This window comes from Puma concolor, chromosome C1 (assembly GCF_028749965.1).
Source record: "Puma concolor isolate L17-30 chromosome C1, mPumCon1.1.hap2, whole genome shotgun sequence".
Taxonomy (NCBI): Eukaryota; Metazoa; Chordata; class Mammalia; order Carnivora; family Felidae; genus Puma; species Puma concolor.
This window is the reverse complement of record NC_141674.1, coordinates 35810281-35833867: the sequence shown is the minus strand read 5'-3', so window position 1 is coordinate 35833867 and position 23587 is coordinate 35810281. Positions and strand designations below refer to the sequence as shown.

General features: G+C 37.4%; 1 long non-coding RNA gene across 1 annotated transcript in view; it reads right to left on the bottom strand.

Annotated features, from left to right (window-relative positions):
* LOC147577981 (uncharacterized) overlaps window positions 1-23587 on the bottom strand; it is a 50948-nt gene that overhangs the window by 24388 nt on the left and 2973 nt on the right. The window lies entirely within an intron of this gene.

Below are 23587 nucleotides of genomic sequence, written 5' to 3'. Positions count from 1 at the left end.
GGTCAGAAATTTATCCCTTATTCTATTTAAGTACACATGATTGTATGGCCAATATACATTTCAAGGAAGCTGATTCCTAGCCCCTGCAGCCTCCCCTCTGTTGCACAAGAACTAGTTATATATCTAAAGTGTGGTTGAACCCAGTTGAGTCTTATTCTGACTAAATTACATTGAACTTTGGAGACGTTTTAAGTCTATGAAGTTGATATGGGAACCATTATGAAAAGCTAATGTGAATGTTCTGTTTACTCATGGCTTTTGTATAATTTATTCATGCTCTTTTAGGCTAGTAAAATTATTCCCATGTTATTTTAGTATTTCTAATTAACCAAAGTGAACATCATTGATGAGTGACAGGGCCTCTCAACTGAAGGATGCCTTTATGCTGAAATCAGCACCACTCTGGCAGCAAAGGAAAGACTCTAAGCCTATTCTTGTATACTGATAAGTAACTTTCTAGATTCTTATCTGATCTTAGTTTTTGTTCCTGGGAGGAAAAAGACAGTGATTTTTTTCCTAGGTCTGAACCTATATTGTAAAATGTTTACTCTAAAAAAAAAAAAAATGTTTACTCTCAGAACTTGTGGCCTAAAGGCAACTGCATTTGCTATAACTACAAAGTAATTAGCTTGCTAGATATTTTCCATAAGGAATCCTGATGTCATCATGGTCAGCACTATTCTCACCATATGGGTAACATGTTGAAAGGACAACTGCATGGGTAACAATGACAGAGCTATGGTTTGAACTTAAAAAGGATAACTAATAATTTAGTTATAAATAAATGTGGGAAGCTGAATAATATGGCTTAGGGGCCCCCAAAAGATGCATCCTCTAATGTGGAAATCATAGAGTATAACATTAGTCAAAAAGAAGGTATGAACTTATTCAATTCATGGATTCTAGATGCACTTTTTATTTCAAAAGTTTTTGATAATATTCTTTGATTAATATGTTACTTGTCTATTTCTCCTTCTTCAGATCTTTCACCAGACCAAGGAGAGTAAGCTTACTGTAAATACATGATCATTCCTAGAAATTTCCCATGATTTATGTAACTCGATTATGTTTCTAACACTGCTTTTCTCATAGCACTATTTCTCCATTTCTATTTGGACATAAGCACCTGTTATCACTAAGAATGACTGCCAGTGATCTTAATAGTTGTTAGTTCTTTATGAAACTGAAGTGCTACCTACTGCACTACTGAGGCACCTAATAGTTGTTAGTTCTTTAAAGAATAGCTGTTTAGGGGCGCCTGGGTGGCTCAGTCGGTTAAGCGGCCGACTTCGGCTTAGATCATGATTTCGTGGTCCGTGAGTTCGAGCCCCGCGTCGGGCTCTGTGCTGACAGCTCAGAGCCTGGAGCCTGTTTCCGATTCTGTGTCTCCCTCTCTTTGACCCTCCCCCGTTCATGCTCTGTCTCTCTCTGTCTCAAAAATAAATAAACGTTGAAAAAAAATTTAAAAAAAAGAATAGCTGCTTGTTCTTTAAACCTCCTCCCCCCAATTTTAGCTGTTATCCCAAATCAGTGTTCTTCCTAAATGTGGCAACTGAGACAAATTGAAACTTAGTAGGTTCCCTCCTCTCAAATAAACTCCTTGTCCCCTTATATTTTCAGTATTTAAAAAAAGTCATATTGACTTGGGAAACTGTGACCTAACACTTGTGGGGACAACTGGCAATAGTGGGTAGCGTGTGTTAGTGATAGAGACTGCTTTGTGTTGCCTGTTTGATTCAGGTGGTGGCAGCAACTCAGAAGGAAGGACTAGAGAGGAGAACTTCCTGAGCAGTGGTAAACTTCTTTTTTTTTTTTTCCTCTTTATTATCCTTTTATTTATTTGTTTTATTTTATTATTATTATTTTTAATTTACATCCAAATTAGTTAGTATATAGTGCAACAATGATTTCAGGAGTAGATTCCTTAATTCCCCTTACCCATTTAGCCCATCCCCCCTCCCACAACCCCTCCAGTAACCCTCTGTTCTCCATATTTAAGAGTCTCTTCTGTTTTGCCCCCTCCCTGTTTTTATATTATTTTTGCTTCCCTTCCCTTATGTTCATCTGTTTTGTCTCTTAAAGTCCTCATATGAGTGAAGTCATATGGTATTTGTCTTTCTCTGACTGACTAATTTCACTTAGCATAATATCCTCCAGTTCCATCCACATAGTTGCAAATGGCAAGATTTCATTCATTTTGATTGCTGAGTAATACTCCACTGTATATATATGTACACCACATCTTCTTTATCCATTCATCCATCGATGGACATTTGGGCTCTTTCCATACTTTGGTTATTGTGGATAGTGCTGCTATAAACATTGGGGTGCATGTGTCCCTTCAAAACAACACACCTGTATCCCTTGGATAATACCTAGTAGTGCAATTGCTGGGTCGTAGGGTGGTTCTATTTTTAGTTTTTTGAGGAACCTCCATAGTGTTTTCCAGAGTGGCTGCACCAGCTTGCATTCCCAAGCAGTGGTAAACTTCTTACCATCTCCTTCTTCCTCTAATAGAGGGATGAGCAAAGTGTAAGGCAATATAATTTTTTTTCATTTTATATTTCTTTTTTTAATTAATTTTTTAATGTTTATTTATTTTTGGGGGGAGGGGCAGAGGGAGAGAGAGGGAGACGCAGAATCTGAAGTAGGCTCCAGGCTCCGAGATGTCAGCACAGAGCCTGACGCGGGGCTCGAAATCACAAACTGTGAGATCATGACCTGAGCTGAAGTCAGACACAACCGACTGAGGCACCCAGGTGCCCCTAAATTTCTTTTTTTTAAGCCACATTATTGAGTTCAAAAAGTGAATGACATACAAAAAGCTGTACATATTTAATGCATACAACTTGATGAGTCCGGAGATAAGTGTATATCCGTGAAACTACTGCCATAAACATACCCATCATCTCTAAAAGGCAGGGCTCTGAGGAAACCAGCCTTGTTTTGCTTAAAAACCTGGCAGTAAACTAAGGACAGATGACTTACAAGGGGGTGTGCACCCTCTGTAAAAACACCACAATCATACTTGGTTGCCACTAGAACTATAAGTGGGGTCAAATCTCAGTCTACTCTAGGGGGTCTGGTATATAATATAGCCCAAAAAGGAGTAGTTAGTACATCAAATGAATTATCACAAGGTTTATTCTGGAGAACGTTCCATGTGCACTGGAGAAGAATGTATATTCTGCTGCTTTAGGATGAAATGTTCTGAATATATCTGTTAAGTCCATCTGGTCCAATGTGTCATTTAAAGCCATTGTTTCCTTGTTTATTTTTTTATTAGATGATCTGTCCATTGTTGTGAGTGGGGTGTTGAAGTCTCCTACTATTATGGTATTACTATCAATGAGTTTCTTTATGTTTGTGATTGATTTATATATTTGGGTGCTACACATTTGGCACATAAATGTTTACAATTGTTAGGTCTTCTTGGTCTATAGACCCCTTGATTATGATATAATGCCCTTCTGCATCTCTTGATACAGTCTTTATTTTGAAGTCTAGATTGTCTGATATAAGTATGGCTTATATACTTATATATACTCCAACTTTCTTTTGTTGACCATTAGCATGATAGACGGTTCTCCATCCCCTTATTTTCAATCTGTAGGTGTCTTTCGGTCTAAAGTGGGTCTCTTGGAAACAGCATATAGATGGATCTTGTTTTCTTATCCATTCTGTTACCCTATGTCTTTTGATTGGAGCATTGAGTCCTTTGATATTTAGAGTGAGTATTGAAAGATATGAATTTATTGCCATGATGATGCTCATAGAGTTGGAGTTTCTGGTGGTGTTCTCTGGTCCTTTCTAATCTTTTGTTGCTTTTGGTATTTATTTATAAATATATATTTTTATAATATATTCATATATATTATAAATATTAATTAATATTATAAACAATATATATAAATATATAAATATTATATAATATATTATAAAATATTTAATATAAATATATAAATATGTATACAAATATGTATTTATATATTTTTATATTTATATATCTATATATAATATATAAAATATAAAATGCTATAAATGTTATATATTAAATATATATAAATATATATTTATAAATATATATATTATAAATAAATAAATAAATATATATTTTTTCATCTTTTCTCCCTACAGAGAATCCCCCTTAAAATTTCTTGCAGGGCTGATTTAGTGGTCACAAACTCCTTTAATTTTTGTTTGTCTGGGAAACTTTTTTTTTTTTTTTAATTTTTTAACGTTTATTTTATTTTTGAGACAGAGAGAGACAGAGCATGAACGGGGGAGGGGCAGAGAGTGAGGGAGACACAGAATCGGAAACAGGCTCCAGGCTCCGAGCCATCAGCCCAGAGCCCGACGCGGGGCTCGAACTCACGGACCGCGAGATCGTGACCTGAGCTGAAGTCGGACGCTTAACCGACTGCACCACCCAGGCGCCCCGTCTGGGAAACTTTTTATCTCTCCTTCTATTTTGAATGACAGTCTTGGTGGATAAAGAATTCTTGGCTGCATATTTTTCTGATTCAGCACACTGAATATATCCCACCACTCCTTTCTGGCCTGCTAAGTTTCTGTGGATAGGTCTGCTGCAAATCTGATCTGTCTTCCCTTGTAGGTTAGGGACTTTTTTTTCCCTTGCTGCTTTCATGATCCTCTCCTTACCTGAGTATTTTGTGAATTTGACTATGCTATGCCTTGTTGATGGTCGGTTTTTGTTGAATCTATTGGGAGTCCTCTGTGCTTCCTGGATTTTGATGTCTGTCTTTCCCCAGGTTAGGAAAGTTTTCCGCTATGATTTGCTCACATAACCCTTCTACCCCTATTTCTCTCTCTTCCTCCTCGGGGACCCCTATGATTCTGATATTGTTCCTTTTTAATGAGTCACTGATTTCTCTAATTCTTAAATTGTGCTCTTTTGCCTTAATCTCCCTCTTTTTTTCTGCTTCTTTATTCTCCATAAGTTTGTCTTCTCTATTGCTGATTTTCTGTTCTGCCTCGTCCATCCTTACCGCTGCTGCATCCATCCGTGATTGCAGCTCAGTTATAGCATTTTTAAATTCATTCTGGCTATTTTTTACTTCTTTTATCTCTGCAGAAAGGGATTCTAATCTATTTTCGACTCCAGCTAGTATTCTTATTATCGTGATTCTAAATTCTGGTTCAGACATCTTGCTTGTATCTGTGTTGGTTAAATCCCTGGCTGTCGTTTCTTTGTGCTCTTTCTTTTGGGGTGAATTCCTTTTGTGGCTTCTTGCTCCCCAAGTTCAGCTCTTCGTGTCATGTATCTGCTTACCTGGTTACCTGCTTACCTGCAGGTTGTGCAGATTGTTGTGTTAATCTTCCAATCAGTTTTCTAGGTGTGTAGGATGGTTTAGTGTTGGTCTGGCTGTATTTCATGGACATGAGACACACAAAAAGCTTCCATGCTCTTCCACCATTTGGCTCCTCCCCCTGAATTATCACAAGGTTTAGCTAATATATACAGTGTCAGCAAAAAACTTGGAAATGTGTGTAGGAGCAAATTCTAAGGGTATCAGAGCACAGAGGGCAAAACATAACTAGATCAGGAAAAATTCATTGATATGGGGCTGCTTACTAGAGATTCGATTTAATGTGTTAATTTGTACAAATGGAGGTGGCTCTAACAGCTTAAAGGGTTGGTTGATGAAAATTGTGACTTATTGGTGGCCTGTTGAATGAAGATAAGATACCAGAGCTTCACTGGCCTGAAGTAAAGAAGGGTATCCAAAGACTTAAGGAGACAGGAAAGTTGGAGTAAATTTATCATGTGCAAACGTCATACTTGTCCCCCAACTATAACTCCTGGGGAGGTCTGGAAGGCACTCCTGTCACTAAGATATTGAGAAATATATTAGTGAGAAGAGAAATATTAAACATTGAGAAATACATTAGAGAGATTTGCGGTTACTCTCCTTTGTGGGAAAGGTAGGACCATGCAAGATGCTGTCATTGTGATGAACTCCCTGATTTCACTAGAAATGATGGGATCCCAAGTAACAGGTCAAGTAGCAGCACTTAAGCATAAAAGACAAGTTGGGCATGGTACTCTAAAGGGCAGGAGGTATGTTATTAGTAATAAGACTTTGGTCCATAGGGACCATTGGTTATGGCTAATTAATTGATCATGACATCCCTTGGAGTAAAATAGATAAACAGCCTGGTCTGTGTTGGGTGGCCAAAAATCTCACTTGAGTTACCACAATATAGAGTCATGGCCTCTTGCCCAGTTTCCAAACTTAAGCCAGTTCACAAATGTAGAATCCTTTGATTGACTGGGAGGCTTCCTTCCCATGAGGAATGATTTTGCAGCATGAATACATCATAAATCTTCCTCCAGGCGTTCTTCAAGTGGTGTTCACCCATTTGCTAGAGTGGTTGTGTACTGGGGAAAAAAAAGGAATATCTAGGTCTTTCAGGTATTAATGCTAATCATGGGGGATCCAAAATAACACTGTGGCTTACAGTGGAGACTATGATTGGTAGGTAATAGATGGAGTCTTAGCCTAAGCAAAGGTAGAACCAGTTGGTCCACAGATACATCCTATGGTTATTCCCCAGTCCCTGAATGTATAATGGAATAAACATGTTTATGAGAACCATTGTGGTAGAAAGGCTAACCCTCTCTACCGAAATAGCAAACTAGAAGCAATACTGTATTTCTGCAGGAATTACAGATATTAGTACCACCATCAAAGACTTGAAACATGCTGGGATGCTGATATCTATCACATCTGCATTTAACATACCTGTTTGGTCTCTGCAGAAGTTGGATGAATCTTAAAGAATGACTAGATTATCAGGTTAGGAGATGACACCATGAAAGGATAGGATTTTATCTTACAGTATACAGTTTATGCTTTGAATCAGAGACCATTACATGGTACTGCCCCCTCTATATTTAGAATCTGGAAATCAAGGGTAGGAAGTGGAGATGGCTCCTCTCACAATTAATACCTAATAACCCACTCACAGGATTTTTGCTTCCTCTTTCAGCTACTCCGAGTTCTGCTGGTTTGGAAATCTTTGCTTCTAATGGGGAATACAACAATGGTTCCATTGAATTCGAAGACGAAACTCCGTTTGGCTATTTGGGCTTTTTATGTCACTGAACCAGTAGGCAGACAAAAGAATTACTCTACTGGGTTTTTACTCCCTGATTACCAAGGGTAAATCAAGTTGTTGCTACATAGAGCAAAAAAGAGTGATTCTGGAACCAGGGGATCCCTGGGGCTACCTTTAATAATCCCACACACAAAGTACAGGTTATGGAAAACTATAGCAATCAAACAAGGGCAGGACTATTGGAAAGCCCTTCCAAAATGAAGGTTCAGATCACCCTAATGTATAAAAGACCAGAATGGTTACTGTGGTTAGTGGAAGAAGGAAGTCACAGACACTAAGTGTGACCTCATGACCAATTACCAAAATGAGGACTGTACTAGCTTTGTCTACTTTTTCTTCACTTATTATGTGTAGTATATTTATTTGTATATTTAACTATTTTGTTCTTCTCTTTCCTTTTTATTATTTTCTATACAAATTGCTGTCGGCTAACTTATTAGGTGGAAATAGTTATTTTATTGTTGTATGGAAGTTTGTATGAAGAAAGTGTATATGAAGAAGGAAGTTAAGGGATGAACTCTGTCAATTATTAATCTATTGTTTCTTAGATCCAAATGCATTCTTCTTTGTCCCACTTTTGGTAATAGACCCTGTAAACTATGTAAACTATGTCAGTTGGTTTGATATTAGCCTTTGTCAAAAGAGAGTTCTGGAGGGACACTACACGGTCATAGGAGAAAGATACTTCATTTCATGGTTCCAGTGAACTGTTTTTTTGACAACATGAAGGAAGCCTACTAGTGCTCACCTAGCAATCCTCATGGATTAGCTGTGAGCTTCATCCTTTAGCATATTTCTCTTTCACCTATCAGGCTGGACTCTGATACAAAGGGAGTTCAATTCTTGTGCCCAAATTAGCAGCTTGACATGGACTTTCTCAGTTTTAGTCCTTTAATGCAAGGTTTTAAATTGCTTACCTCTATCATTATAATTGATATTTAATTCTATTTTTGATACCTTGTTTTATGTATTTGGCTCTTATGCTTCCTTGACATTTCCTTTATTTACTTTTTAGTCTTTTTATTAAACTGAACTTCCAGTTTAAAATTGATAATTGGAGGGTGTCTGGGTGGCTCAGTCAGTTAAGTACCTGACTCTTGATTTCAGTTTAGGTCATAATCTCAGGGTCATGAGATCGAGCCCTGCGTCAGGGTCTGCACTGAGCATGAAGCCTGCTTAAGATTCTTTCTCTTCACTCTCTCAGCCCCTTCCCTGTTTGTGTGTGTGCACAATTTCTCTCTAAATAAATAAATAAATAAAATGGATAAATTGGGGCTAGAGACAATGTACTTTTGTTTTTTTAATTCAGAGCTTAATTCTTTGCCCTTAACCTAGTAAGGGCTCTGGACTAACACTGCATATGTTCAAATAATGTCTCTGCTATTTACCAACCATACTAGTTTGTTACTTTCTGAATCAGTTTCCTAACCTGTAACATACAGATAAAGAATTTAGCTCAGTGCCTGATGCACAGTAAGTGCTCAATTTATGTTATTATTATTTTTCTCCATATTTCCCCACCTATCTCCAGCTTCTTATCTGCCATAGTACTTTTGAGGATATTGAACAATATTTCCATTGAAATTCTGTGGTTTGCTTCAAGTCCACAAATCTGGGAAAAAACTTGAACTTGTCTCGTGTTTGAATTTTGGCATATACATACCTGTCTGCAGAACAGGATTTGAGGGAGAGCTCATAGATTTTTTGAGAGAAAAACCTCATGAATGAAGAAGTCTGTCATGGGGGACTAGACTGAATGACAAGACCTGGAGACTGGTGGCAATAGAAATTTCAGGTGTGTGCTTGCAGGGGAAAGTATGCTGACCATAATTTAATCTACTCCTCTCCAACCCCTTCTTGAGTGCCTGTGTATTCTAGAAGAAGATTGCTGAACAGAAGAAAATCTTGAGTATGAGAGGCTCATCAGCTCTACTGAGCTGCTGGCTCTAGGAAGTAGAATGTGCTCTCTTATTGAATAGGCAAGGGGAGGAGTATTAGAGGTTGGGACAAGGGCAGTATTGTCTGAGTAGTTTGGAGGCCAGCAGTCTGAAGGAAGGCAGCTATTATGTAGACAACAGACCATGCGTAGCAGACTACTACTAGCAGAATAGATTAATATATGTTTATCTTCTACTACAATACACATATGCCTTGTATTACAATTATTTGTGTTTACATGTCCTTGTTTCTTTCTCTCCCATCCAATCCTTAAGAAACTAAAATCTGGTACATCACCCACCACAATATTAAAACTGAATCTCTTAATGGTCAAATCCAACTTTTTTTCTATCCTTATCCTACTTATTCAATGCTTTGTTTTGCCTTTCCTTAACTTCCATTCTTCATTGGGCTTGAATGTTCTCACTTTCTCTTTCTTGTATAACTCCACTCTCCTTTGTTTGCTTCTCCCTGTGTGTCCACTCCTTAATTGTTGGTGATCACTTGGTTTCATTCTAGTCCTCGCTGCTTGCCCCACTCCCCAACTCTATATACTTGCTCAGGGTGATCCCACTTGTTCTATAAGACCCCAACTCCTACCCTAAGCCAGATCAAATTCTCCCTTCTCCTAAGTTACTCTCTTGAGCTTCAGTCCATTTATACCTAGATGTCTCACAAGCACCTCAAGCATAATATGTCCCAAAGTGAACTCATAATCCTTTCCTTTAAATCTCTTACTCCTGAATTTTCTATTTTGGTTATTAACTTTAACTTTGACTGTATAATACAAATTAGAAACCTGCAAAACATTTTCTACTTTCTTTAATTTCCTTTAAATTTTCTTTATTGCTCCAAGTCTGCCTAGTCCACCTTCTAAATAGTTCTTAAATCTGCTTCAACATTTCTTTCCTAACCATTTCCAATAGTTTTGGAAACATTCTCATTGTCATTATTGTTTCTCTCCTCCATATCACTGTTTATCCTACTGCTTTCTCCCCACCTCCAGCCCAGCTCCTCAATATATAATCTAATTTGGTCATTCCCTACTAAAGAATCTCTGCTGTGCCTATAGGAGATAAAATTTAAGTTCCTAGGAATAGCTTAAAGGTCCTTTACCAAGTGGTCCTAAATTCCTCATGCTTTAGTAACTTCAAACTTTTTGCCATGGCTCTTTCAAATCTAGAAACCTTAATTCTGGGGTATTTTCTCCTTTTTAAAAAAATTCTTTTAAAGTGGGGGAGGGGCAGAGAAAGGGGGAAGACACAGAATCCAAAGAAGGCTCCAGGCTCTGAGCTGTCAGCACAAAACTTGACGCAGGACTCAAACTCATGAACTATGGACCATGACCTGAGCCAAAGTTGGATGCTCCACTGACTGGGCTACCCGGGCGCCCTGATTCTGGGATATTTTCTTGAATTCTTTCATTAATGATTCTCTCCCCTCTGCTTCTTCTAGGATGCCTATCATTCTGATGTTGTAACTTTTGAACTGGTCATCTAATTTTCATCTTTTCTTATTTTCCACCTCTAACTCATTTTGTACTACTTTTAAGAGATTTCTTCAAATTTATCTATTGATATTTGGATTTCTGCTATCATATATTTAATTTCCAAGAAATTATTTTTTTTATTGAGGTATAATGGACATAAAACATTATGTTAGTTTCAGGTATACAACATGATTCAATATTTGTATATGTTGCAAAATGATCACAATAAGTCTAGTTAACAACCATCACCATACATAGTTACAGAACTTTTCTGTGTGCAATGGGAATTGCAACTTAGCAATTTTCTTAGCAACTTTCAAATGTGCAATAAAGTATTAACTATAGTCACCATGCTATATGTTACATCTCTATGACTTGTTTATATGTTTATATTGTTTATATGTCACATCTATATGACTTACAACTTTAAGTTTGTACACTTTGATGCCCTCCATCCCTGAGAGGATTTTTCTTTTCCTTCTGAATGCTCCTTTCATTAATTTATTAATGACATACTATTTTTGTTTTGTAGATGTTCTATTCTCTCTTCTGTCTGAGGAATTGTCTACTCCATGTAGAGGCTTTATCTCCTCAGAGGTTTTTTTTTGTTTGTTTGTTTATTGTTTGGTTGTTTTGATCTATGTCTTTCATGTCAGAGGCTTTCTTCAGAGAGATGATAATTTTGGTTGTCTGTTCATGATTACAAGTTGAAGAGCTCATTAGAAGCTTGAGCATGAAGTGGGGCTTATTGACTTTGAGTCTCCCTATGGACAGACCTGCACAAGCCATTTGTTGAAGAAACCCCTGATGTTAGTTTCTTTAGGTCTTTCTCTGAGGAACAGTAGATTCCTCAGAGAAGAGTCTTGCATTTCCTGCCTGAGGAGTAGAGGGTAAGCTGCTGCCAGTGCTCTGGAAGCAGTGTGGGGGATGGGTTAGAGACAGCTCAGCACTTAGTATATATGATTGTTTGATCTCCCTGTTTTTGCAAGGTACCCAAGCCCTTAACTTTGCCTGGCATCCCCTAATCCAGAGGTCCTAATCATATCCCCTCCAGAAAATCAGTTCCAGACTTCTGTGGTAATGAAGTTATGTGGCAACCTGGAGTTTGGGAGGAGACCTAGGGAAGTAATCACTTCTCAAACCACTTTTTACCCAATACACATTTCAACTACTTTCCTTTATCCCTAGTTACAGAGGTATTTGGTGCTGCCAGTTTTCCTTAATTACTGGACTCCAGGGCATTAAGGAGATAGTGGTAAGGAGGCAGAGACCTTTAAGTGTATTACATTTTTCAGAAAGTGTGGTAATTAAAAGAGAGTGCAAAATACAACAGAAATTAGGGATAACTGAGGAGTCAATTGGAGGTTTCTTTCTCAGAATAAGAGATTTTGTACATATTGGAAAACAGAGTGAAAAGACCCAGTGGAAAGAGAAATTGAGAACACTTAAAAACTGGGGATAACTGTGGAGGGAAGTTCCTAAAGGACTCAGAGAAGGTGAAATTGAGGACATAGGCAGAGTTTAATTTTGTTAAGAAGCAGGAAGAAAAGAAGGCAGAAAGGAAGGTTGTGATTTTTAGAGATGGAAAGGAAGACAGATGGAGACTAGCCAATTGCCTATTGTTTTTGGTAGAACAGGCAGATGGCTTATCTAATGAGAATGACAGGTGGAGAATTTTAGAGTCTTTATATATATATATATATATATATATATATATACACACACACATATATATTTAAGTTTATTTTATATACATATAAATATACATATTTATTTAAGTTTATATATATATATATATATATATATATATATATTTAAGTTTATTTATTTATTTAGAGAGAGAAAGCATGAACAAGGGAGGGCCAGTGAGAGAGGGAGAGACAGAATCCCAAGCAGGCTCCACACTGTCAGCACAGAGTCCAATGTGGGCTCATACTCACGAACCGTGAGATCATGACCGAAACCGAAATCAAGAGTTGGACGCGCAACTGACTGAGCCACCTAGGCGCCCTGAGTCTTTTTATTTTTTTAATGTTTATTTACTTATTTTGAAAGAGAGTTAGAGAGGGAAAGGGGCAGAGAGAGGAGAGAGAATCCCAAGCAGGCTCCATGGTCAGTGTGGAGTCAAGCCTGCAACCATGAGATCATGACCTGAGCTGAAATCAAGTCAGATGCTTAACCGACTGAACCACCCAGTTGCCCCAGCTTTAAGTAGAATTTTGATGATGTGGAATAGATACTGTGGGAAGTAGGTCAGAGAATTAATCAAATTAAAAAATATTTTAAAGTAGAAATTAGGGTTAAGACGTTCTGCCTAATATACCTTTGCAAACTTTCTTAACATATGGAGTATAAAAGAAATGCCACAAATTCCAAAGATTCCACCACGATTGCCATCTTTGAAGATGAAAGACTGATTGTGGTAACTACAGTGACAGTTCTTCCTGTTCTCCATTGCAAGCAAGATCCTATTTGAGGAGTAACCAATTTAAAGGCAAGCTGTATGCTACACTGGTAGTCCAAAGAGGGAACACAGCTATATACTCCACAGGAGCTTTTGGCTGGATGAATAGAAGAAAGAATAGAGAAATTTGAGGTCTAAATTCTTTGGTTACTAATAATATTATACAGAAGGGAAGAGGCAAGAAACAGCAAGAAGAAGCCAGCATCCTTGGTTTTTCCTGGACAAAGGACTCTGGGTTCTTTACCTTTGATATGATCACTCTTCCCTTTTTCTTTTGTTCCTAAGATCCTTCCTTGACCTGTATTCTGTTCTCACTTGCTGGGCAGCATTCTCAAGCTGCCCTCCTAGCAGAGCCCTCACTTTAACACAGAATGTGGAGATTTCTGAGGAAGCAATGCTGGTATAAGCCTGTGAAAACTGAACTTGAATAGGTGAAAACTTGGCATAGTACTTCTTTTTTTTAATTTTTTAATTTGAGTTGACACACAATGTCACATTAGTTTTGGGTGTGCAACATAGTGATTCAACATGTTCACTACAAGTGTAGTTACCATCTGTCACCATTCAACACTATTATAATATTATTGATTATATTCCCTAGGCTGTATCTTTAATTCCCACAAGTTACTCATCCCATAACTAGAAGCCTATATCTCCCACTCCCCTTCTCCCATTCTGTCCCGTCAGAGATACTTCTTTTTTTTTCTTCTCTTTATTTTATTTTCTCATCAAGATAAGTGTACTCTTTAATCCGCACCACCCAATATCTTCATTCCCCACTCCCCTATGGTAATTATCACAAACATATTTTTACAAGTTGCTATAGTCAAATGAGTTCAGGATTAAATAGTTAATCCTGTTTCTTTTTTTTTTCAACATAATACTTACTTTTTTAAAATTTACATCCAAATTAGTTAGCATATAGTACAACAATGATTTCAGGAGTAGATTCCTTAGTGCCCCTTACCCATTTAGCCCATTCCCCCTCCCACAACCCCTCCAGTAACCCTCTGTTCTCCATATTTCTGAGTCTCATATGCTTTGCCCCCTCCCTGTTTTTATATTATTTTTGTTTCCCTTCCCTTATGTTCATCTGTCTCTTAAAGTGTCTCTTAAAGTGTCTGCATATGAGTGAAGTCATATGATATATGTCTTTCTCTGACTGACTAATTTCACTTAGCATAATACCCTCCAGTTCCATCCACGTAGTTGCAAATGGCAAGATTTTATTCTTTTTGATTGCCGAGTAATACTCCATTGTGTATATATATATATATATATATATATATATATATACACATCTTTTTTTTAACTTTATTTTTTATTTTTTAAAATTTACATCCAAATTAGTTAGCATATAGTGAAGCAATGATTTCAGGAGTAGATTCCTTAATGCCCCTTACCCATTTAGCCCATTCCCCTCCCACAACCCCTCCAGCAACCCTCAGTTTGTTCTCCATATTTATGAATCTCTTATGTTTTGTCCCCTCTCCCTGTTTTTATATTATTTTTGCTTCCCTTCCCTTATGTTCATCTGTTTTGTCTCTTAAAGTCCTCGTATGAGTGAATTCATATCTTTTTGTCTTTCTCTGACTAATTTCACTTAGCATAATACCCTACAGTTCCATCTACGTAGTTGCAAATGGCAAGATTTCATTCTTTTTGATTGCCGAGTAATACTCCATTGTATTTTCTTTATTCATTTTCTTTATTCATTCATCCATCAATGAACATTTGGGCTCTTTCCATACTTTGGCTATTGTTGATAGTGCTGCTATAGACATTGGGGTGCATGTGTGCCTTCAAAACAGCACACCTGTATCCTTTGGATAAATACCTAGTAGTGTAATTGCTGGGTTGTAGGGTAGTTCTATTTTTAGTTTTTTGAGGAACCTCCATACGGTTTTCCAGAGTGGCTGCACCAGTTTGCATTCCCAGAGATACTTCCTTAATGATATTCTCATAATTCTCATTGGCTTCTAAACAAGTTACTGATCCACCACTATTCAAATTGCAGTGGAATTTAAAATCACATTGTGGTTAAATGAGTGCTGCTGCAAAGCAGAGGAAATTGAGTAAAACTCTTTGAGATGCTGAGTTATCACAACAGATTTTTTTCACAGCATGTTTTAGAGGCAGTACATGGTAATTAAGGGGAAAGGTTTGGGGCACCTGCATGGTTCAGGTGGTTCAGTTGATTAAGCGTTTGACTTCGGCTCAGGTCATTATCTCATGGTTCATGGATTCGAGCCCTGAGTCGGGCTCTGTGCTGACAAGCTTGGAGCCTAGAGCTTGCTTCAGATTCTGTGTCTCCCTCTTTCTCTGTTCTTCCCCTGCTCACATTCTGTCTCTCTCTCTTAAAAATAAACATAAAAAATAAAATAAAATAAAAAGCTATGGTTTCATCTTCCAAAAAAAGGGGGGAGGGCAAAGGCTTGAAGTCAGAAATGTAGTTTTAAATTTCAGTGCACCTGAACTGTGTGTGATCTTGGGCAGGCCAACCTCTTTATTTTTTTTTTTTTTATTACTTTTTTAATTTTATTTATTTATTTATTTATTTATTTTAATATATGGAATTTATTGTCAAATTGGTTTCCATACAACACCCAGTGCTCATCCCAAAAGGTGCCCTCCTCAATACCCATCACCCACCCTTCCCTCCCTCCCACCCCCCATCAACCCTCAGTTTGTTCTCAGTTTTTAACAGTCTCTTATGCTTTGCAGGCCAACCTCTTTAAACCTGTTTTCTCCATCTGTAATATCTGAAATGTTGTTGAACCCACGTGCTTAATAATGTTAATAAATGAGATAATATAATGAGTACTTAGTACAGTGTGTGGCAAATAGAAAGAGATCAATAAAAGCTTGTCAATATTATTATTTTAACCTAACCCTGTAGCAGAGTCTTTTTTTTTTTTTTTAATTTTTTTTTCAACATTTATTTATTTTTCGGACAGAGAGAGACAGAGCATGAACGGGGGAGGGGCAGAGAGAGAGGGAGACACAGAATCGGAAACAGGCTCCAGGCTCCGAGCCATCAGCCCAGAGCCTGACGCGGGGCTCGAACTCACGGACCGCGAGATCGTGACCTGGCTGAAGTCGGACGCTCAACCGACTGCGCCACCCAGGCGCCCCCTTTTTTTTTTTTTTTTTAAAGGATGGGAATCTAGTCTTTTTATCTATTTTTTTTAAAGCTTTTTTATTTATTTTGAGAGAGACAGAGAGTGCAAGTGGGGGAGGAGCAGACAGAGAGGGGGGCAGAGGATCCAAAGTGGGCTCCATGCTGACAGCAGAGAACCCAGTGCAGGGCTCCAACTCATGAACCGTGAAACCATGACCTGAGCTGAAGTCAGACACTCAACCAACTGAGCCACCCAGGTGCTCCTGGAATGATAGAAATGTTCTATATCTTGATCTGTGTGTTGGCCCTATGACTGTGTACATATGTAAAAAGTCATCAAGCTGCATGCTTAAGATTGGTGCATTTTATTTATTTATTTATTAAAGTTTACTTATTTATTTTGAGAGAGATGGTGTACGCACCCGCACAAGAGGGAAAGGAGTAGAGAGAATCCCAAGTAGGATCTGCGTGGCATCTGATGTGGGGCTCAAACTCCTGAATAGAGAGATCATGACCTGAGCCGAAGTTGGATGCTTAGCCAACTGAGCCACCCAGGTGCCCCAAGATTGGTGCATTTTAATGCATGTAAATTATATCCCAGTAAAATACTGAAAAAATAATAAAGGGAATTTATTTGCTCATGTAACTGGATGCCAACAGGCATAGGGGCCTTCAAATAGGTTTGACTCAGTGGTTTGACAATGTCATCAGGAATCTAATTATTTCTATCTTTTCCATATGACTTCCAGTGTGTCAGATTCAACCCAAGCCTAACTTACCCTTATATTCATGACATCTTCTTTTCTGTGTCAGGAAACTAAGAGAATTGCTTCCATAGGCTCTCATAGAATAGTGAGAACAGCTCTTTCCTGGAAGTTGCTAGCAAACCACATGTCTCATTGGTTCCAATGGGTTATGTTCATTCCTGTGAACCAATTTCTGTGACCAGGGAAATGCCATTCACTGATTGACTTGTTTTTGCTTATATCTGAGTGAATCACTTTAGAATGGGGTATGGGATTGTTCCAATCAATTAGACAAGTTGGGGCTAACACTTGGAGCTAAATTCCTCTAGTTTTATGGCTGCTCTGCAACTAAAGAGGGGTGTAATAGATTTAAGGAAGACAATCACAAAATCTACTATAAGAAATATGACAGAGTTGGGTAACAGGTCCAATCAGTTCAATATTGTTTTAATCATAGTTTTCCTTCCCATTTACCAAATATCTTTCCCCATCCCCACTTCATCCAGTATTTAAAATATACCCTATCAAAGTTAGAATTATCAGGAAGCACAGGTGTCTGCCTTCTACTGTTTGAAATAGAAACTAGAATAAATTCCATTATTAAACAAATGACTCTGTATTGCATATGGTTTGCTGGCTGAATGATGCCTAAATCCTCATCTTAGCCTCATTCTTCCCCTTACCTCCATTTCATCATTTATTTTTGTTCCATTCCTGAGGGGTTGAGGATGTTTCACAAATGCAACTTTAAATATTTGTTATTAAGGTTGGCTCAAAATTTTCCTGACATCAAAAGAGCTGTTGTAAAATGTCATATGTTCTTCTTGGTCATTGATTTTGATATCTGTGTTTTCACCCTGGACACTGCAATGCTATAAAAGAAGTATCTTTAGACTCCCACAGTCTCTTTGAAATGGGTCAATTCTCTTACTAGAGAAGAGAGATCAAACCTGGAGCCACTGCTTATATGGTCCCTTAGTGAAAAACAGAAAAAGGCACTTAGATGCAACCCCTCAGGTGCAGGGCTAGGCAAATGGAGTGCAGGCTGGATTTCAGCCCCTAGGTCTAGATGTCCTTATGCCCTCTGCAGGACTTTACCATCTCCATCTCACCTGTTGCTATAGCCTCCTAACTCATCTCCTGCCTCCAGACTCTTATTCTCCTCCCCCATTAATCCTGCACACTTCTGATTAATTTTCTCAAAATATTGCCTTTTATCATGTTATTCTTCTGCTCCAAACATCTTTTTCTTCTTTGTGTGTTTTTAGTGACATTCTAGTTAGCTAACATATAGTGTAATATTAGTTTCAGGTGTACAATACAGTGAGAACACTTCAATACCCTGTGCCTGTCACAAGTGCCCTATCTATCATCTATCTATCTATCATCTATCCATCTACTTTCTTTAGGTCTGTGATTCCTTTTTTTAAAAGTTTGTTTCAAGTTTTTATTTAAATTCTAGTTAGTTAACATACATGGTAACACTGGTTTCAGGAGTAGAATTTAGTGATTCATCACTTACATATAACACATAGTGCTCACCACAACAAATGTTCTCCTTAATACCCATCACCCATTTAGCCTATGCCCTGCCTATCTCCCCTCCAGCAACCCTGTTTGTTCTCTATAATTAAGAGTCTCATGGTTTGCTTCCCTCTCTCTTTTTTCCCCCTTCCCCTATGTTCATCTGTCAAAGCATCTTTTCTAACTTCCCTCAGCCAACCTAAGAGAATTCAGATTCTTCAATTGGCATTTTAAAGCGTTTTATGATGTGTCTCAAGTCTCCTTTGCAGTCTTTTTCTGTTACTTCTCACCACAATCTTGGTGTTCCAATCAATATAAAGTACCTGCTATTCTCAAACACATTTTGCATACTCACAAATGTCTTATACTCCATGTTACTACAATCTGTATTTATATATTTATGCATTTGTTTAATGTCTGTTTCCCAAACTAGACTATAAGCTCTATATTGTATGTTGGTCTTTGTATTTAAAGCATTAGAATAATAATAATGCTAACATCAACAAGCCAATATTGTTTTAGTCTAAACTAGTGTTCTGGCTAATCTTGAAAAGAGCTGGCAGGTGTCAACAATGGCCTCACAAAACTCTCAATAACACTACTGATCTCTGTATTTATTCCACACAAGTCACATATCAACAAGACCTTAATTTTAGGTCTTATTATGATTCCACCTGCTGATATTTCCAGTGTATTATAGTCTCTCTCTTACTAAAAGTCACTGCTACTTTTCCTTTTCCTTCTCACCTTCTCCATCTCCTTTGCCTTGTTCTCACCCTTTTTCCTTTTTCTTTCCTTATTTCACTATTTGACTATAGCCAATGGAATGGTTCTCATGCTTCACTGAGAAATCTAATTGCTTATTTCCTTTTAAATGAATCAATCTGAAAGCTCCTTTCTGGCCCAATTTAAGTCCCTGTCCAGGAAAGAGAATACATGTTCACTTTGATACTATCCTTACAAAATCCTTTGGCTCTTGGGTGAGAGACCTATGGTGGAAAAGTGAAATTTCACCAGGCTTAGAATTCAACAACATGGATTTGAGTTCTGTCACTCACTTGCTAGTGACCTTGATTAAGTTGCAACTTTTCTGAACCTTTCTTCATAGGTAAAATGGGGATACAGGTGCTAATCAATTATGGATGAATAATAGAGTTTACTAAGCAACATTTAGGACTTTAATTTTGATCTGAAATAAGAACTAAATTAGTATTTTTGGTCAACACACCTCACTGAATTTTCTTCAATAATGCTGTATTTCCCAGCTGAAAACTATAAAGCACTGTATCAGTTTTAAGTATCATTATTATTAGGCATCCTTGCTTCCTTATCTTTTGGCAACTTCCTCTACCAATTCCCAGTCCCAGATCAGAGCCAGTCTTTCTTAACCAATTTAGTATCCTTCATTATATTTACCTTATAATGCCTTACAAATAATGGTTTATTCATTTTATTTGTTTCAAAATGGCAAAAATACCAGAAAACACAAAAGGTAGCTTCATAGCCCAAAAATAAAATCACCCTGCTACTCTAAGGTACAGTGATAATATTAATACATATTCATTATATAGTTTTTCAGGAACAGTATGGCAGAAGCACTTTATTCAGGGAAATTTTTCTTTACATACTATCCTCTGAATTGAGGTCACTAACAACTAACTCATGACCATATTATTGAAATAGGCGCCTAAGAGGTTTCTATGTCTTCCATTTTCCCCCTTTAAATAGGTTCTGTACATTACAGCCAGATCATTTACTCATTCATCATGAAATGTTTATTGAGAATATATTATGTACTAAGGACAAAGCACAGACCAATGGGGGGAAAGATGTGAAAAATTAGAAAATAGGTTATACTGGGGTGCCTGGGTGGCTCAGTTGACTAAGCGACCAACTTCAGCTCAGGTCATGATCTCATGTTCGTGAGTTTGAGCCCTGCATTGGGTTCTGCATTTACAGTGCAGAGCCTGCTTGGGATTCTCTCTCTCTCCCTCTGGCTCTCCCCCACTCATGCTTTCTCTCTCTCTCAAGATAAATAAATAAACTAAAAAAAAAAAAAAAAAAAAAGAAAATAGGTTATACTCAGTTTTATAATGCTATATAGATGTCTAACAACCTTGGTTCCCCATTGCTCATTTTGTATATTCAACTTGAAATTCCTTAAGTTGGCATTTAGGATTATCCAAAAGTTGGCTTTAAAGGATCCTTTTAATCTTTATTTTCCATTTTTATAGCCAAATAGAATTTTAAAAACTGTCCCATTAAAATGTTTTGTACTTTTCAAAGCTTTGGGGTTTCTGTTGAAGTAATTCAACCCAATTTAAATTCCTTCCTTAGGGCCTTTGGGCCTATTTGAATCATTTTCCATGATCTAGATGACATAAGACTACAGTAGAGCTTCTCACAATTTCTACTCAAAGTGATCTTTCTTTTTTTTTTTTTTTTTAAATTTTTTTAAACGTTTATTTATTTTTGGGACAGAGAGACAGAGCATGAACGGGGGAGGGGCAGAGAGAGAGGGAGACACAGAATCGGAAACAGGCTCCAGGCTCCGAGCCATCAGCCCAGAGCCCGACACGGGGCTCGAACTCACGGACCGCGAGATCGTGACCCAGCTGAAGTCGGACGCTTAACCGACTGCGCCACCCAGGCGCCCCCAAAGTGATCTTTCTTTAAAAAAAAATTTTTTTTTAACATTTATTTATTATTGAGAGACAGAGAGAGACAGAGCATGAGCAGGGGAGGGGCCGAGAGACGGGGAGACATAGAATCCAAAGCAGGCTCCAGGCTCTGAGCTGTCAGCACAGAGCCCCACACGGGGCTCGAACTCACAAACCACGAGATCATGACCTGAGCTGAAGTTGGATGCTTAACCGACAGAGCCACCCAGGTACCCCTCAAAGTGATCTTTCTTCTGATTCCCAAAATAATTACTGCTCCTTCAAATCACTTGACAATCCTCTGAAGCTTATTGTATCTATTGCTTTTTTTGTATTCTTTCAGTCTTTTACTGTTATCTACCTTTCTTATGTTTCATCTTATTTCACTACCTGGATGTTATGCTACCAGAAGCGAAATTATTTCTTGTTTAGTGGTATCTAGAAAAAGATCTAGCAATCACTAAGGCCATAAAATAAATATGAATAATAATAAAATATTTAGTTCTTTTAAAAAGACTGGTAAAGAAGACCCAGCTAAATGAAGAGATATACTACATTTATGAAGACTGAATTATAAAGATATTAGCTGTCCCCAAGTTAATCTAAAAATTCAATGTAATTCCAAGGAAAATCCCTGCAGGACTTTCTTGGAACATAGTAAAATTGATTATAAGTTTCACATGACAGGGTAAAAAGGTGCATAGATAGCTAAAACAAATTTAAAAAACAAGGACAAAGAAGGGAGATTCATCCTACCAGTCATCTAAACATTTCCAAATTTAATTACATATTGCCAAATTAAATTATTAAGTAAAAGTATATTATTGTAATAGGAAGAGATAAAAAGGTAGGTGAAACAGAACGAAAGGCCCAGAAACAAACCTATGGATATAGGACAATTTGCTACATCACAGACCAATTCAGGAAAGGCTGAACTATTTGACAAACGGTTTTAGAGCAATTACTAACTCTCCCTATAGAAAAAAAAAATTACATCCATTGAAAGAAAAAAATTTCACATTGGGAAGAAGACCAAAAAGTGAAAAAGTTCAAAACTACTAGAAGAAAATATAGACTATGGAAGGCTTCCTTAAATAAGAAATAATATGCGCAAAACAGAAAAGTTAGGTAATTTGATTTCATCAAAATTTAAAATTTCAGCATAGCAAAATATAGTAAAAAATGATAAATTTAAAAGATAAGACACATTCTGGAAGAAGATATTTACAATGAGTATAACAAAGAATTTCTATCCATAACATACAAATCAAGAAAATGTTAAACAAACCAATAGAAAAAAAAAGATATAATTAGGCAATATATAGAAGAGGGTGTACTATGGCCAAAAATATGTAAAATGATGCTCCACCTCACCAGTAATCAAATAAAAATAAAGCAACAACATTTCTTTTTAATCAAGTGGTTAAAAATTATTAAGTCTGACAATATTGCATTTGTGAGGATATAGGGAAATAATACTCTTACTCAGTGCTGGTAGGAGTTGGTTGTGGTAGCCAATAATGTGACATGGCTTTTTGTGATCCTTGCCTCTTCCTTGGTGTTCACACTTTATTTATATAGAGTGTCCTCTCGCACTAAGTCAGAACTGTTCTGAGAGGATAGAATATGATAGAAGTGATAATGTGTAACTTCTGAGGTCAGGTTATAAAAGGCATATCAGGCTCTGGCTTGCTTTGTTAATTCGTTTGGAGAAAATCAGCCATGCCATAAGGATAATTATTTTTATTTAATTTTATTATTTATTTTGATATATAGAGAGAGCGTGTGTGCATACACAAGTGGGGGAAGGGCAGAGAGACAGGGAATCCCAAGCAGACTCTGCACAGTGCCTGACGTGGGGTTTGAGCCCATAAACCGTGAGATCAATGACCTGAGCTGAAGTCAAGAGCCAGATATTTAACCAACTGAGCTACCCAGGCACCCCACTACAAGGATATTTAAATATCCCATTACAGAAACTCAGATGGAGGGGAACTAAGGCCTCCTGCGAAGCACCAGCACCAGCACCAGCACCAATTTACCAGTTTATGAGTGAGCCACTTTGGAAGGGGATCTTCCAGTCCCAATCAAGCCTTCAGATGATTACAGCTTTAGCCAACATCTAATACCAACTTCATGGGATATTTTGAGCTAGAACCACACAGCTAACCTGTTCCCAAATTCCTTACTCGTAGAAACTGTGAGAGATAAAAATTACAAATGTTATTTGAAACCTCTAAGTTTTGGAGTTGTTACTCAGCATTAATAATTAATACATTGGTATAGCTACATTGGAACACAAATTTGGCAACATTTAGCGAAACTGAAAGTGTTTATATCCTATGACCAGTAGTTCCATTCTGGCTATTTCCCAAGGAGATATTCTAGAATATATGCACAAGAGATCCAGATGAAGATGTTCATTGTAGCACTGAATGTTCATTGAAGTATTTGTTGTAATAGCAGTAGTGGTAGTAGTAGTAATAAAGGAAACACCTAAAT